The sequence below is a fragment of the Alligator sinensis genome, unplaced genomic scaffold (genome assembly GCF_000455745.1).
Source record: "Alligator sinensis unplaced genomic scaffold, ASM45574v1 scaffold65_1, whole genome shotgun sequence".
NCBI lineage: Eukaryota > Metazoa > Chordata > Crocodylia > Alligatoridae > Alligator > Alligator sinensis.
In genome coordinates, this window is record NW_005842037.1 from 2,082,443 (window position 1) to 2,097,702 (window position 15,260).

Consider the following 15,260-nt stretch of genomic DNA (forward strand, 5'->3'; position numbering starts at 1 on the left):
GGAGCATAGAGAGCCAGAGAGATGAATTTTTAGAAAGGCTGAGGTCTGGTTCCCCTTTTGCAGGCATATTTATACTCATATGAAATATTAATGGGGGATACAAATCAGCATACTTGATTGTTAATTACTAGATTTGTGTACTACAAGGCACCTGTGAGGCTGTTAGTCATGCAAGCACTTTCCTTGCACCCATTAATAAATAAATTGCATAATCTTTGTAGGTGCAATTGATTTCACATTTTGGAAAAGCTGACCTGAAGTGACTTATCTGTAGTCCTGTATTTTAAAGTGCTGCCAAACATCATTATTTTATCACGAATCTTGTGCTTGTATAAAATCTCCTCCTGGAGTCAAGTGATTACTTAAGTAGTACCCTCCCTCTTACCCTCATTTTTAAGGTACTAGCCCTAATGGAAAAAAGTATGAAAACATAATCTAAGCTATACCTTAAAGACTACAAATCTAGAAGCAAATAAAAAAGAGCTAAATTTACTATTTTTTTCAAATCATTTAATTCTTAAGGCAAAGATTCTGAAGCCAAGCTCATGATTGCTGGGGTCTTTCTTAGTTGGGGTTGACAATACTGCATTTGGCAGAGCAGGATAAAGAACAAAGATCTTGCAATTCACGTGCCTGTTTGTTTGTTTTTACCCTTAATTCCATCAAGCATAGCTAGGAATATACCATTTTCTTTCTCTGCACCACAACACACATACCACAAGTGACACAGGAGGCCTGTGTGTGTGGCAGCTGGCAGACTGGGCAAGTAGCAGGGAGCACAGCGGCAGATAGGGCAGGAGCAGAAAGCACAGAAACAGACAGGGCAGGGATCACATGGCATGGAACAGAAAGCAGAGCAGAAGATCATGTAAGGGAAAGGGATAGTCATACGCTTGTCAAAAAGGTGACCCTCTCTGCTCTATACCATTTACTATTTTCTATACTTCTCTCAAGTCTTCTTTTCTCTCCTCTTTTCCAAACAAATCTTTTAAATCATTTCTCTATGAATAAACCCAATCTTTCTAATCATTTTCAATGAAGGAATATAGCAAATGAGAGGCAGGAAGAAATGTGCCAGAAAGCAGACAATTTTACAAGACCTATCTTAATGGTACCAAATGCAGCCTGCCCTGATGGCTGGATCACAGAAATACATTTCTGATAACGTAATTCTCATCCCTGTGGCTCTGAATTTTCCTGTGCGTTTGCAGCTTAAGGCTAAATCCTGCTGTTAAAAGGCAATGCTCATTATTATAAATAATCCCACTGATTTCAAGGGGTGCCTCACAGTGGTAAGTACTACACTCTCCTGTTAGGGTGAAACCCTCAGGGAACAAGTTGTCACCAGAGATCTCTCTTCCAAATGCAATTTCCACTCAAAAACAAATGTACCATGCAATATTATGAATATAAATGGCTCAGGCTTCAAGAATCTATTTCTATAATTGTCAGCTGGTGGGAAACTTTACAGTAATGCTCCTTCACAGCAGCTCCCAGCTGCCCCTGGATATGGGGAACAGACTTACACCCTATGTAGCTGACACTGTCTAACTGTGGTATTTCGAATGGCACTCTTTAAATCACAAGCTTTCATGTTGTTGGCAAATGGAAAAGCGGGCATCAGTGTATGATGAATACAGTGAGGATTGTATTATAATTGGAAATAAGTTGTATATTGCCTTGTTCTGGATCAAACAACATGAAGGATTAAAATAGTTGCACTGAGTAACTCAGCCCCTAGTTGTATACTGTTCCCTATCATTTTCAAGTCATGCTACAGGATTAATAATGTTGTACTAAAAAAAGTTCATACATTAAAAAAAAATTATCAAACAAGCCGTTAGTAAGTGAGAACATTTTGAAAAGAAAAGAAAATGCCAACACTCCTCATCCCTCCAGTTTTGAATGGTACTTTGTTAGGATTCAGCTCTTCAAAACAATAAGTTAAAAAGAAATGCATGACAGACAGCAGCTGCACTTTTCCTTTGAGTTAACAAGCACTGTTCAAGCAATCATGGCAGTGAAACCAACATCTGCATAGTGGAAAGCCTAGGATCTTCCCCTTTACCTTTTTGCCTCTCAGATGTACAGTAGACATCTAGGGTCATACCGCACGGGAGAATTTATCACTAAGACAAATGTATAAATTGCAGCACACAGTGATTAGAAAATTAAAGTAACAGCTACTTCCATTTACAAATCTGGTGACCCAGAATAAAAATATTTATGTGGCCAAGGCCAGATCCATCTGAAGGGATAATTTTCTAAATCTGGGTGTTAGCAAGCAGATACTTTGCTAATGTGCCTGTTTGTCCTCAGTCCTGTACAAAGCAAAGGGTTGTAATTATATGCACATTCAATGCCTCTGTGTCAGATTACAAGCAACACCCAATTGAGACTATGGGCTCTTTTTCAAGATAGTATTTTTCCAGAAATGTTTATTTTAAATTTAGAGTTGTTATTGTTATTGCTTCTTGGTGGCAGAAAACTCCAGTTGGAAGGATTTTCTTTCCTCTGCAGTGAGGTTGAAAATTCCTGGAAAGCCATGACAATATTCAGCATTCATGATTACACAGACGGACATATTTCATGAAAATTGCATAGGTTTTTAATACAGGATTATGAATGAGCTCTAATGTTGAAATTATATTAGATTAAATTTCAGAACATATTTAACGTATTTCCATACAGCAACCTTGGGATGTCTTTTCAATAACAGTAATTATTAAGGGAAGGCTGCTTTTTATTAAAACATTTGTTCAGGGCGGACAAGACTTCCTGAAAAGTGCTGTATGTCTTTGTGCCTGACATTTTAGTCGTTTTGAATGAGCTTTTTTCACAGCCAAAATGAAACATTTCACCGTATAATTCTTTGTGCCCGTCTTCAAACCAACCTGTAGTTTTCAAACCAACCTGAAGTTTCTGAAGTGTAATATAAGCTCAGACATGAAAATACTTTGCAAGTTGGAGGTGAACATTTCAGCCCAAGTTATCCCACTACACAGAAAATATAAATAGTCTTCACTAATGTCAATTTTTTCATCCCCTCAGCTGATTCTAAGGGGTCCGTAAGTATTATCCTGTAAACAGTTCCAGACTTACTCTTTTACAGGCCTCATACAGCTGACTTCTTGGTTTACTAACCCTGATAAGAACAAGCTGTTTGATTCCTGAATTGAGTGAAATGGAGTTCAGCTTTTTCTTTGCATAATAATAAACACATTGAGATTATACATTATACAGGACAGAACATGCATTTGGGAAGCAAATGCATATTACCTTTGTGCTTTGCCTGCAACAGCAGCTGTTCTGTCTGCCAGCAGGTCTGGTACACTTAGATGACAATCCCTCAAACGGAGAGTTTAAGTTGACCATTCTGCATTTTCCCCTTTCTTTGTTGACCTCTGAGCTCAAAGCAGCAGCCAGGTTTTGCATTTCTTTTTCAGAACTATCCGGTGTTCCACGTTTAACTAATTTAGAAATGTCTTACCAAACTAGGCCCCACAATGACTGTCCACAGTCTGAATGGCGTTTGGGGTTGGTGAAGTTACCTTTCAGTCATAATGACTGGCAGCTGTGGTGACCACTTGGAGTGCCATATTTTGTCCGTGTTGGACTGCCTTCTCCTTTCATTCATGCCAGTGTAAATCAGCAGCAACACCATAGAGATCAAACAAGTGACACCAGTGTCTGAGGCCTCTTAACAGTGTAACAAGCTTATTTGGTAACTCCAAACGAACTAGTTTTGTCATTGGAGAAAAGCGAATTTTTTGCCACATAACTGTTGTAAGTGCCTGTTTCACTTTTCTACAGTTGGCCTAAATGTATACTTTGAGGTGTAAATCTGAAGTGTACCAATACTGTTTCTACCCTTCATGTAGATTGGTTACCTCTGCTCTACATAATCAGAATTGCAATTACAGTACTTTTTACAGTGAACCTCTGAAAGAGATTTTCCTATATGGCAAGAAGGAGACACCTATTGATTTGAAACAGGGAGATAACTATTCATAGTTTCATAGTTGGTAGGGTCGGAAGGGACCTGAGCAGATCATCAAGTCCAACCCCCTGCCATGGCAGGAAAGAGTACTGGGGTCAAACGACCCCGGCGAGGTGTTCATCTAGTCTCCTCTTAAAGACCCCCAGGGTAGGAGCCAGCACCACTTCGCTTGGAAGTTGGTTCCAGATCCTAGCCGCCCTGACTGTGACGTAGTGCCTCCTGATGTCTAGTCTGAATCTACTCTTGGTCAACTTATGGCCGTTATTCCTTGCTACTCCCAGTAGTGCTCGGGGGAACAGGGACTCCCCCAATGCCTGCTGGTCCCCCCTGACCAGTTTGTAAATGGCCACCAGATCCCCCCTCAGCCTTCTCTTGTGGAGGCTGAACAGGTTCAGGTCCCTTAACCTCTCCTCGTAGGGCCTGCCCTGCTGACCCCTGATCATGCGAGGGGCCCTCCTCTGGACCCACTCCAAGTTGTCCACATCCCTCCTGAAGTGCGGCGCCCAGAACTGGATGCAGTACTCTGACTGTGGACTGACCAGTGTCACATAGAAGAGGAGGATCACCTCCTTTGACCTGCTTGAGATTCATCTGTGGATGCATGACAAGGTGTGGCTGGCCTTCCTGACCGCGTCCCCACACTGCCGGTCCATGTTCATTTTGGCATCAATAATAATTCCGAGATCCTTTTCTGCCTCTGCACTGATGAGAAGGGAGTTCCCCAGCCTGTAGGTATGCTGCTGGTTCTTCCTCCCCAGGTGCAGTACCTTGCACTTGTCAGTGTTGAAACCCATCCTGTTCTCATCTGCCCACCCCTGTAACCTGTCTAGGTCCAATTGCAGCCTATTCCTCCCTTCTAGCATGCCCACATCCCCCCACATCTTAGTGTCATCTGCGAATTTCAACAGGGTGCTTTTTACCCCCTTGTCCAAGTCGCTGATGAAGATGTTGAATAGTGCAGGCCCGAGGACCGAGACCTGGGGGACCCCACTTTCCACATCCCTCCAGGTTGAATAAGACCCGTCCACCACTACTCTCTGGGTGCGGCCCTCCAGCCAGTTAGTGACCCATTTGACTGTGTAGGTGTTGATGCCACAGTCTCCTAGTTTTTTAATGAGAATGGGGTGAGAGACAGTGTCGAAGGCCTTCCTAAAGTCCAGAAAGACTACATCCACTGCTACCCCTGCATCTAAGGATTTTGTGACCTGGTCATAGAAGGTCACCAGGTTGGTCTGACGTGACCTGCCTCTAACGAACCCATGTTGGTTGCCCCTAAGCATAATCTCCCCTGCTGGCTCCTCACGGACATGCGCCAGGATAATTCTCTCAAAAAGCTTACCCAGGATCGAGGTAAGACTGACTGGCCTATAGTTTCCTGGGTACGCCCTCCTCCCTTTTTTGAAAATGGGAACCACATTGGCCCTTTTCCAGTCCTCTGGCACCTCACCAGAGCACCATGAGTGCTCGTAAAGCTATGCCAGGGGTCCCGCAATGACCTCTGCTAATTCCCTCAGCACTCTGGGGTGGAGATTGTCAGGACCTCCTGATTTAAATATGTCCAGTCCCTCCAGAAGTTCCCTGACTACGTCCTCTCTGACCTGAGGCCTGGGTGCACCTCCCCTGGGTCCTATGGGGGTCCCGGTGGGGGGGTGAACCGGTCCCTGCTCAGAAAAATGGAGGCAAAGAAATTGTTAAATAGGTTAGCTTTGCTGTCTGGGGTGACAACCAGATTTCTTAGCATGTCCTGCAGAGGCCCCCTGTTGCTTGGGACCTAATTTTTACCCCCTCTGTATTAAAAAGCTTACCCAGGATCGAGGTAAGACTGACTGGCCTATAGTTTCCTGGGTACGCCCTCCTCCCTTTTTTGAAAATGGGAACCACATTGGCCCTTTTCCAGTCCTCTGGCACCTCACCAGAGCACCATGAGTGCTCGTAAAGCTATGCCAGGGGTCCCGCAATGACCTCTGCTAATTCCCTCAGCACTCTGGGGTGGAGATTGTCAGGACCTCCTGATTTAAATATGTCCAGTCCCTCCAGAAGTTCCCTGACTACGTCCTCTCTGACCTGAGGCCTGGGTGCACCTCCCCTGGGTCCTATGGGGGTCCCGGTGGGGGGGTGAACCGGTCCCTGCTCAGAAAAATGGAGGCAAAGAAATTGTTAAATAGGTTAGCTTTGCTGTCTGGTGTGACAACCAGATTTCCTAGTGTGTCCTGCAGTGGCCCCACATTACCTGGTAACTTCTTTTTACCCCCTATGTATTTAAAAAAGGACTTCTTGTTGTCCTTGATCCAGGTAGCTAGTCCCAGTTCCATCTCTGCCTTGGCCTTCCATTGGGTGTATACCTCCTTTTTAGCTAGGAAACGTTCCCGTATGCTTTTGGTGAGCCACGGGGGCTTTTGGGCCCTCTTGCCGCCTTTGATCCGTGTTGGTATTACCTTCCTTTGGGCTTAGAGGATCGTCTCCTTAAGGAACAACCACTCTTCTTGGACACCCGATTCCTCTCCCCTCCGGGACCTCAGTGCCTCCCTGACTATTCTCCTTACCTCATTGAAATACGCCCTCCTGAAGTCCAGGGCTGCTGCCTTGCTGCAGGCCTTTGCCCCCTTGCGCGGAATGGTGAATTCCAGCAGGTGATGATCACTGTTGCCCAGGTGGTCGAGCACCCGCAGACCCCTCACCAGGTCTCATCCCCATGAATAATGTTATAGAGGTTCATGACGACAGTGAAGTCCTAAACAGAGGTTTTAATGCAGCTTGGTATTTTCACTGGCTAAAAAAGTTATGTTACTTAATCTTGTTTTGCACTCCTGCCCTCTAGCCTAGTCAAACGCATTAAGTGCCAGATCATACCCCACTTATTAGATAGCTAACTGGCACTAGGTGTCTAAGTTTAGGTGTGATCATATTATACTCTTTTCAAGTCCCTGAGAAATGCACCGTCACCTTTAAGGCTAAGTTGCCTCTTGTGTTAACAGTTTTTCAGACACACAAGCAAGACAAAATAGAAACTCACTTAGACACATAGGGCTTGTCTACACTGCTGTGACAGCAGCTCCCACCTATGCCTCACCCAGCCCAGACACACTCCAAACCCAGAAAAAGGTCAGTGAGGCTGCTCCAAACTTGTCCTTCTGTCCCCACTCTTGAGCCCTTGGTCTCTGGCAGGCCTGAGGGAAGGCCCTGGAGTCTAGCATGGAGCAGCCTTACTGGTGACCTTCCAGGTTGGGAGTACATCAGTAGGTGAGGATGGTCAGAGTCTGTTTGGGCCCCCTCGATAATGGAACTTATTACAGCAATGTAAACAAGCCCAGAGGCACCCAAGGTACCACTTAGAAACATAAATAGCAGAATAGCATCCAGCCCAATATAAAAGCAGCCATCTATGATAGCTCTGGGTTGTGGAGAGAACACAGTCATGAAGCCATATACAGAAAATGGCATACAAATTTATACTTGATATATGCTCACGTGTGCACATACAGATGGGGAAGGAAGTGACTGGAGAGGTGTGCTCTCTAATTCCACCTCTAGAACTATGTTCCAGAATGGCAATCCCTGCCTTCTACAAAGGGATGGCTTAACCAATTAGCACGCTAGAAGCAATGACATATAAATAGGGACCTACTTAATTTGTGATTTTGCAAAATGCACAGAAAAAAACCAAATTTACTAAAAATAAAATGCTGGCTCCCCAGTGAGAGCCAAAGGTCCTTATGATACTGCGGCCTGGCCGCACAACCTGTGTCAGGGTGGCGAGTGAAGGGGAGCATCAGATGCAGTCAACACATTATATTTATTCTCCTCATTTGAGGATCCCTGTGTGTACCAAAGTATCTGAGTAGGGGAGGATTCTGGAGGGGGCAGGGGTGCAGTGGTGCACTTGCACCCTGCCTTTGATTCCTGATCCGCCCAAAGTTTAAAATCAACTGCCAGGCAGTAGCAGCAGCATTTCTAGTCAGGCAGCAGTGAAGGAGTCAGTTGACATCAGTCATCCTAATCTATTGGATTCCTTCTAAACTCTTCATCCCACAAGTGTTAACAATGCCTCTCTATTTAATGGTCTTCAACAGTTCAACTAACCAAGCTATTTCTGGAAGGGTGTTGTCTATAAGCTGCTCCTGGTAATGTGGCCCTGCAGACTGTTTTTTTTTTTTTTTTTTAACTCTAGCTAAAAACATTAACTCAGGTATGGAAATGTTAATCCAGATGGATATTAACTCACATGTGGAAGTAACTTTCAGAGAAGCACTGGATGCACTGTCAAGATACTCAAAAAGGTTAGATTTTTGTTTATTAATCTGAAAAAATGAAGTTTACATTTCATTCTAATGACTACAGTACTAATTAAATGACATCTTTAATTTTTTACTTGTTTGTTGTATTTAATACATAATACATGATCCGGCAAATTAATGCACATTCCAATAAAGTTGTTTCTTTTTTTGCTTCAGTCTTAAACTGAATAATTTAGCCCTAGGCCCCTAGCTTATCAGTAAAGCTTCTAATTTCTTAAGTGAAGAAAAACACATGTGATGATGCACACTATCTGCACCCCCTGCTTTTAAAAATCCTGGATCCATCCATGTATTTGAGGTTCAGAAAGGTCCAAATATTATTCCTATTGGATATACATAGGGACCTATGGCACAGAGACCTATGTAACACAGTCCGGGTCCCTGATTTCATGGCCATGGCCACCATTTTGAAGGTGGAGCAAAGCGGGGGGCCCCCATGCCTCTGACTGGCTGAGGGGCACTGTAAGTCCTACCCCTCCCAGGCATTAATTGAAAACCCTAGCTGGAGCTGCCTGGCTTGTTAATTCAGCGATTATCACCCTCTTCAAGGGGCCGAGGGTGACAATTGTTGGGTAAACAAATAACTTAAGTGTGGCAGTTCTAGTTTAAGTGTGACACTGGCTGTCATCCAACCCCCCTCTCGTCCCCACCACTTCAGGAGAGACTTTTGGTGGGTTTTCCCTGCTCCCCCCAATCCCTTATGGAGACAGAGAGAAGAGATAGGAACTTCCCCCTCCTCTCTCCTTCCCACCCCTGTTTCAGGAGACGGGCAGTCTGCCTTTTCTTTTTTTTCTTTCCTCCCTTCCCCCTCTCTCCGCCCTTCTAGGAGACAGCTTTTTGCCAACTCTCTGCCAGCTTTTTTAACGTAGCCAGTTTCCCCCACTTTTTCATGAGGACCCGGCTATTTCATGGGAGACTGCCAATTACACAATTTCCATGAAATCCATGAAATCATGTATTTGATAGGTCCCTAGATATATATCATGCAGTTCTTGGACTCCTCCTCCTATGTTACAGTGTCACCAGAGTTGATGAAAGCCATCCTTTAGCCAGGTCAGCAGCAATTCAGGGATCTCCAACCAGCTTCACCCTCATTTCTCAAGGAGTTCAGTCTCCGGCATATTGCCTTTGGCATCTGAACAGCCATAAGCATCTGACCCTGAACAGCAAAAACGAGAGTATTTTAAAAAAGAGGTGGTTCTGCTTCTGTCTACATCATCTGGAGATGCCACTCTCCTCTGTGGGCAACAACACTGATAAACTTCAATTGAAGCTCTTCCTGTCCTGAGGGGCTGCCTATACAAACTTCCTTCAAGGAACAAGTTAGTGAATGATGGCTTTGATATGACAAATCACTCCAAGGATTCAACGTGGAATAAGAAGTGCAATTTATCCACAGACAGGGAATATCAAATATACGTTTCCACTTATGATGGCTTAGGCCACTGCAAACTCACAAAGCTAAATCAGTGGCATGGTGATAGGCACCTAAATGCTCCTAAGGTCCTGTTCCACAGATGAGCCAGCAAAGTGCCCATAAGTCCACTGACTGTAAAAGCCTGCTCCAGCATGGAAAGAGTGCACAAGCAAACGAAATGATTACTACATGCGAAAAGAGCTGCTTGGGCAGTTGTCTACTAAGGAAAAATGTAGGGATTAATGCAGGGGCAGGCAATTATTTTGGGCAGAGGGCCACTTACTGAGTTTGGCAAGCCATCAAGGGCCGCATGACAGGCAGCCCAGGGCAGATAAATATTAATTTTCTAAACTTTCTAGGGGCCCCATGGGCCAGATAGAATGGCCTGGCGGGCTGTGTCTAGCCCCCAGGCCGCATTTTGCCCGCCCCTGCATTAATGAAAACAAAAGAAAACAAAAGAAGTGCATGCATTCTGCATAGTACCAGGCTTTCTGTGGTAGATTAACCCAATTTTTAAAATTGTTATGGCCTGCATAGGCTGAATCCTATTCTACCTCTCTGATGTTCAAGCTGTGCTTTGTCTGCACTCTCTGCCACTGTAAGGTGGCCCACCCTTGAGTGTTTGCCCATGCCTGTCAAACCTGACAGTGCAGCAGTAGAATACCAGGGTGTCCTCCGAGTCTACTCAGGCACATAGGAGATAGATTGCAAGAACAGCTGGTGGTGGGAAGAATTCCCTACAGCAGTGTCACCGCTGCCTTTCTCAGTCTGGTACATAAGAGTGGGAGCAGGTGAGCAGTTTGCTTTCTGGAGTAGATGCCTCTGACAATGCCAGGGATACATCTAGACAAGAAAGAAGTGAGATCCTTCTCCACCCAGCTCGAGTCCTCAACAAACAAATATTTGTAATGTTATTTTAGGTTTAGCACTAAGCAAGGATGGATCCAGGCAGGGGGAGGAGAAGGGGTATGCTATGGTACAATCATGCTCCCTCTTCCACAGTGTAGATCACATGCCAGAGGCTCCAGCTTCCCATGGCCCTGGTGCCTTGGTCCCCTGTGCAGTCTCAGGCATGGCTGGAGCCCTGGGCTGGCATGGGGACCAAGCATGGAGCAGTTTTGGGCCCCCCACTATAGAAAGGATGTGGACAAGATGGAGAGAATACAACAGAGAGCAACAAAAACAGTTTGGGGGTTAGGGCACATGACTTATGAGCAGAGGCTGAAAGAGCTGGGTTTATTTAGTTTGGAGAAGACAAGGCTAAGAGGGGATTTGATAGCGGTCTTCAACTACCTGAAGGGAAGTTTAGGTTAGATATTAGGAAAAACTCTCTCACTAGGAAGGTGGTGAAGCACTGGAACAGGTTACCTAGAGAGGTGGTGGAATCTCCATCTTTGGAGGATTTTAAGGCCTGGCTAGGCAAAGCCTTGGCTGGGATGATTTAGTTGGGGATGGTCTTGCTTTGAGCCAGGGGTTGGTCTAAATGACCTCCTGAGGTCTCTTCCAACCCTAATTTCCTATGATTCTATAAGGGGGAACCAGTTTGCTGCCACCGCTGTCCCCAGCTGACCTGTGGGAAGGAGAAGCCCCAGGAGCACTCCTGTCCCGCTCCAGCCAGAGGCTGAGGGGAGCAGCGATGCAGGGGTCTGTGCTCAGTGGCAGTCTCCTGTCCCCTCCCCCTCTGCTGCATTTCCCCCACCAGCCCAGGGGCTTCAGTTGCAGGAAGTGGCTATACAGGGTCCCAAGCTCAGCTGGGGAGGGCAGCAGTGGTTGGTGGTCTTCCTCCCATCTTCCATTGCCTGCTCCTGGTTAGTGGGAGAAACCCAGGAGAACTGGGCAAGGAGCAGGGCAACCTGGAAGATGGGGGGACCCACCTGCTGCCACCACTGTGGACAATGGCCAAGCCATTCTGCTGTTGCTCAGAGAATCCCCTTGCTGCAGTAGGGTGTGAGAAGCTCTGTGGCTTTCCCCTATCCCCAGTCAGCCAGGGACAGCGATGGAGGTGGGTGGGTCACTGCTTCCCAAGCTCAAAGGGAAAGCCTGGGCAACCCAGGCTGGAGAGGGAGGAGGAAAGGTGCTGATGAGCACTGGTGGGTGCGGGGAGAAGAGAGGGCATCAGGGAGAGAGTCTTACCTGACTGCTGTGGTGCAGTCTGTCCACTAAGAGGAGGGGGAGGGTTGGGCTGCAACTACCCCTGTAGCACCTCAACCCCTTTTTGAATTCCTAGATCTGTCCTTGGCAAGAAGACATCAAGCGTGATGGGGAGGAGGACAACACACCTCCCTTTTGTTAACTGTTTCTCCAAATGAAACAGGATTGCACTTAAATACTTAGACACTGCACACTGCAGCGGTTGGCATCCCTCAGAAGATGTAGACTGAAGCAAAGAACCGATAGAATAGGACCTGGCCTGCAGTGTCTATATGCCAGGGGCAATATGCTTAAATGTATTATAGACAAGATTTTCAAAAAGCAAATAAGTGAGTTAGGTATCCAGTTCCCCATGGAAATGCTCAATGGACATTGAAAACATTTTGTCTAGGTACTCTTGAAAGTCCCATCCTATCAGTGCAGTCCTGTTTTCCAATGTACCAGTTTCCACCAATAGCTCCCTTCCACTGAAATCAGTGGCACTGCCCAGGGGTAACGTTGGTGCAGCGAAGTGCAGAATCAAGTTTATTTTTATCAGTTATTTCATAATTTTATATTATTATGCTTAGATGCTTATCTTGCTGGGGCGATCTGTCCACAGCTGATTTCCTGCCTCTTGGGCAGGGGTCTGGACCCGATGATCTTGCGAGGTCCCTTCCAGCCCTAATGTCTATGAAATCTATGAAATCTATTTTACTGTTCTGAGTGATTTTGAAGCTCATGAAAAATATCTATCAGGTTGGCAATTCTTTAAATAGCATATCTTGCTTTATCCAGAAGACAGTTAGGTACAGGATGATCAGTAAGAATGCAAATTCCCCCCATACTGGTTCACTTCTTTCTTTATTCAAATGGATCAGTTTTAGAGTGGAAGAAGTAGGTCAGTCTGCCAGAGAACTTGCTAAAGAATAGATTCTGGGGCAGTGGTACCTCTAAGTTGGTACCAAGACTGACTCATTTCACAAAGTGTAATGTACAGCTATTTCATTATAGATTTTCACTGCTACAGACACAGGCCAAATGTGAACTCATGCTCAAGAGGTAAAAGGGTCTCTATCGCATTACATACCTTCTGAGTTTTTTAGTCTCAGGGGTGCACTTTCGTAAGAAGCAAAACCTGTTTCAGATAATTCTATATATTTTCCACAGTACCCAGGAGTTGCACCTGAGGATGTTCTCCAGATGTTTATGTTTATAAGAAATATACAGTAATGAAGTTGTAAACTTGACAAGACAATGCCCAAATTTCAAGAAGAGGGGCTTCAGGACATCTTGGAAAAACACAGCCAAGGGACAAAACCTACTTGCCTACTTTAATGTGATGATTAAGACTTACTTTATTTGCTTGACAAAGAAACCTATTTGTCCCAGCCAATCAGGCACATAACATTTGTACTAAGGTTCTTGTAGGACCGTTAGGGAAAAGCAGGGAAAATATTTTGATTATCTGTATTTTTGGGGAACGGGAATTTTTTCACCTGGGCAGACAGGAAGCTTGTTGTTTTGTATTTGGGATGTAACACAAAGCCACAGTTTTCAGACTGAAGTGAAAGGACAAAAGAATGTGTCAAACTGGAGCAGTATTGCCTGGAATGCTGCCTATCAAAAAAGGAAAAACTCTCACTAATTGCAAATGGAGGTGGAAGAGACAGATCTGCTGCATCAGTGACACAATGCTTTTTGGCTAAAGACAGAAGTTAGATTGCAGGTATCAGTTACACTTAAGCTATAAAAAGCACCAAATAAGAAACCCCTGGCTGAAACATCTGCAGAGTGACATTTCTCAGGTACTGCCGGGGGTGGGGAAGGGGGAGGAAGAAGAGGGAAGGAATAGCAGGAGGGGGAAGAAATCAGGAATTTGAAACAGGGAGCATGCTTTTTTATGGAATAACTTCTCTTTTGCCCATGTCAGCTAAAAGGTGGCCTGAAACGCTTGACCAAAAGGATAAGGTATTCTGTAGCATGTGGCTATACACAACTGCCACAATAGGATCGGATCCTGAAGAAAAGTGCACTCACATGTAACCATTTGGGACAGTATAAATAAAGATTCCAGAAAGCCTCAAGTCTATACTGCAGACCAGAAGCAAGCAACCTTTTCTGGCTCTGAGCTGAAATGAGCCACCTCAGATCGGAGGCAGGTGGGTGCCAGGATCTACCTGTAGCTACCACTTCTCCCCACAGTAGCACAGAAGTGTGCCTGCAGCTGAAGCCCCTGACACAAAATGACACCAAAGTTCCACATGTGCAGGCTGGATACAATAGTTTGATGATTTCTTGAGCTGTAAGCTTCTGAACCCTGCTATATGCAGTTCTCCTGTCTTTCACCAGTTCATTGATCACAATACACTTAGAACAGAAACAATGTATTTTTTTAAAGTATTAATATATTCCAATTATAATAATAGTTTATGAAATTTAAATAAAAATACGAGAGATCCGGATTATTTCTCATGAAAAATTATGAAAATACCACTCCAGACAACTGGTACCAGAGTTCTGATCTGAAGAGACTTACAAAGCAACAAAATATATTAATTTTGACAATAAGGTGACAAACGGGGCTCAAGGACAGAGTATACTGCAAATAATCCTATTTGACTACCTGACAATTATTATTCTACCATCTGCTAATGACCCAACAAAACCAAAACTTTGCCTGGAGCTTAGCACAGCATAGGGGTGCTCCTTAGCTATTCCCCATTTCCCTTGCTAGCACTAAGGAGGGCTATTGGTGTAAGAGTGTGGCAGAGCACAGGGTGTCTCTGCCACTTTAAGGGCCTGGAGCTGGCAGCCTCCAGGTGCCTGATTAGGGCAGCCGTTTTGAGGCCTAGGCTGCCTATATGAACAAGGCAGTTTGGCTGCTGGAGGCCAGGCAGCAACATTGCCTGGCTGTAGGGCTGCTGTGAATGACCCGGAGGTAAGGGGGAGCTGCAAGGGGTTGGCAGGAGGCTCCTGGTCCTGGGCATGACCTGAAACTGCACCCTGCCGGGAGTGGGTGGTCTGGTGGGGCTCTCAGTGGCACGGGAGCCCCCAGGAAATGCCAGGCCAGTGATCACCCCGGTGAAAGGCGGGTCGGGGAGCCTTAACCCCTAGCTCCTACCACCGGGTGGGTAACCCTATGTTGGAGGGGCCCAGAGGGCGGACCCCAAGAGAGTGTATGGAGTACAGGGCGTGGTGCTGCGGTTGCCCCTAGGAGAAAGGGAGTAGTGGCACAGTGAGGCCCGAGGATGAGAGAGAGGGGCTAGAGACCCAGCCCGAAGGGGAGAGTACCCTCGACTGGCCCATGCTGGGGCCAGGACCAGAGAGGGTCAAAAGGGCCGGGGGCCCACCGCGAGGGACGCCCAAGAGCCGGGGGCCTGGGGTCCCGACTGGCCTGGAGGTGGGCCAGGGCCAG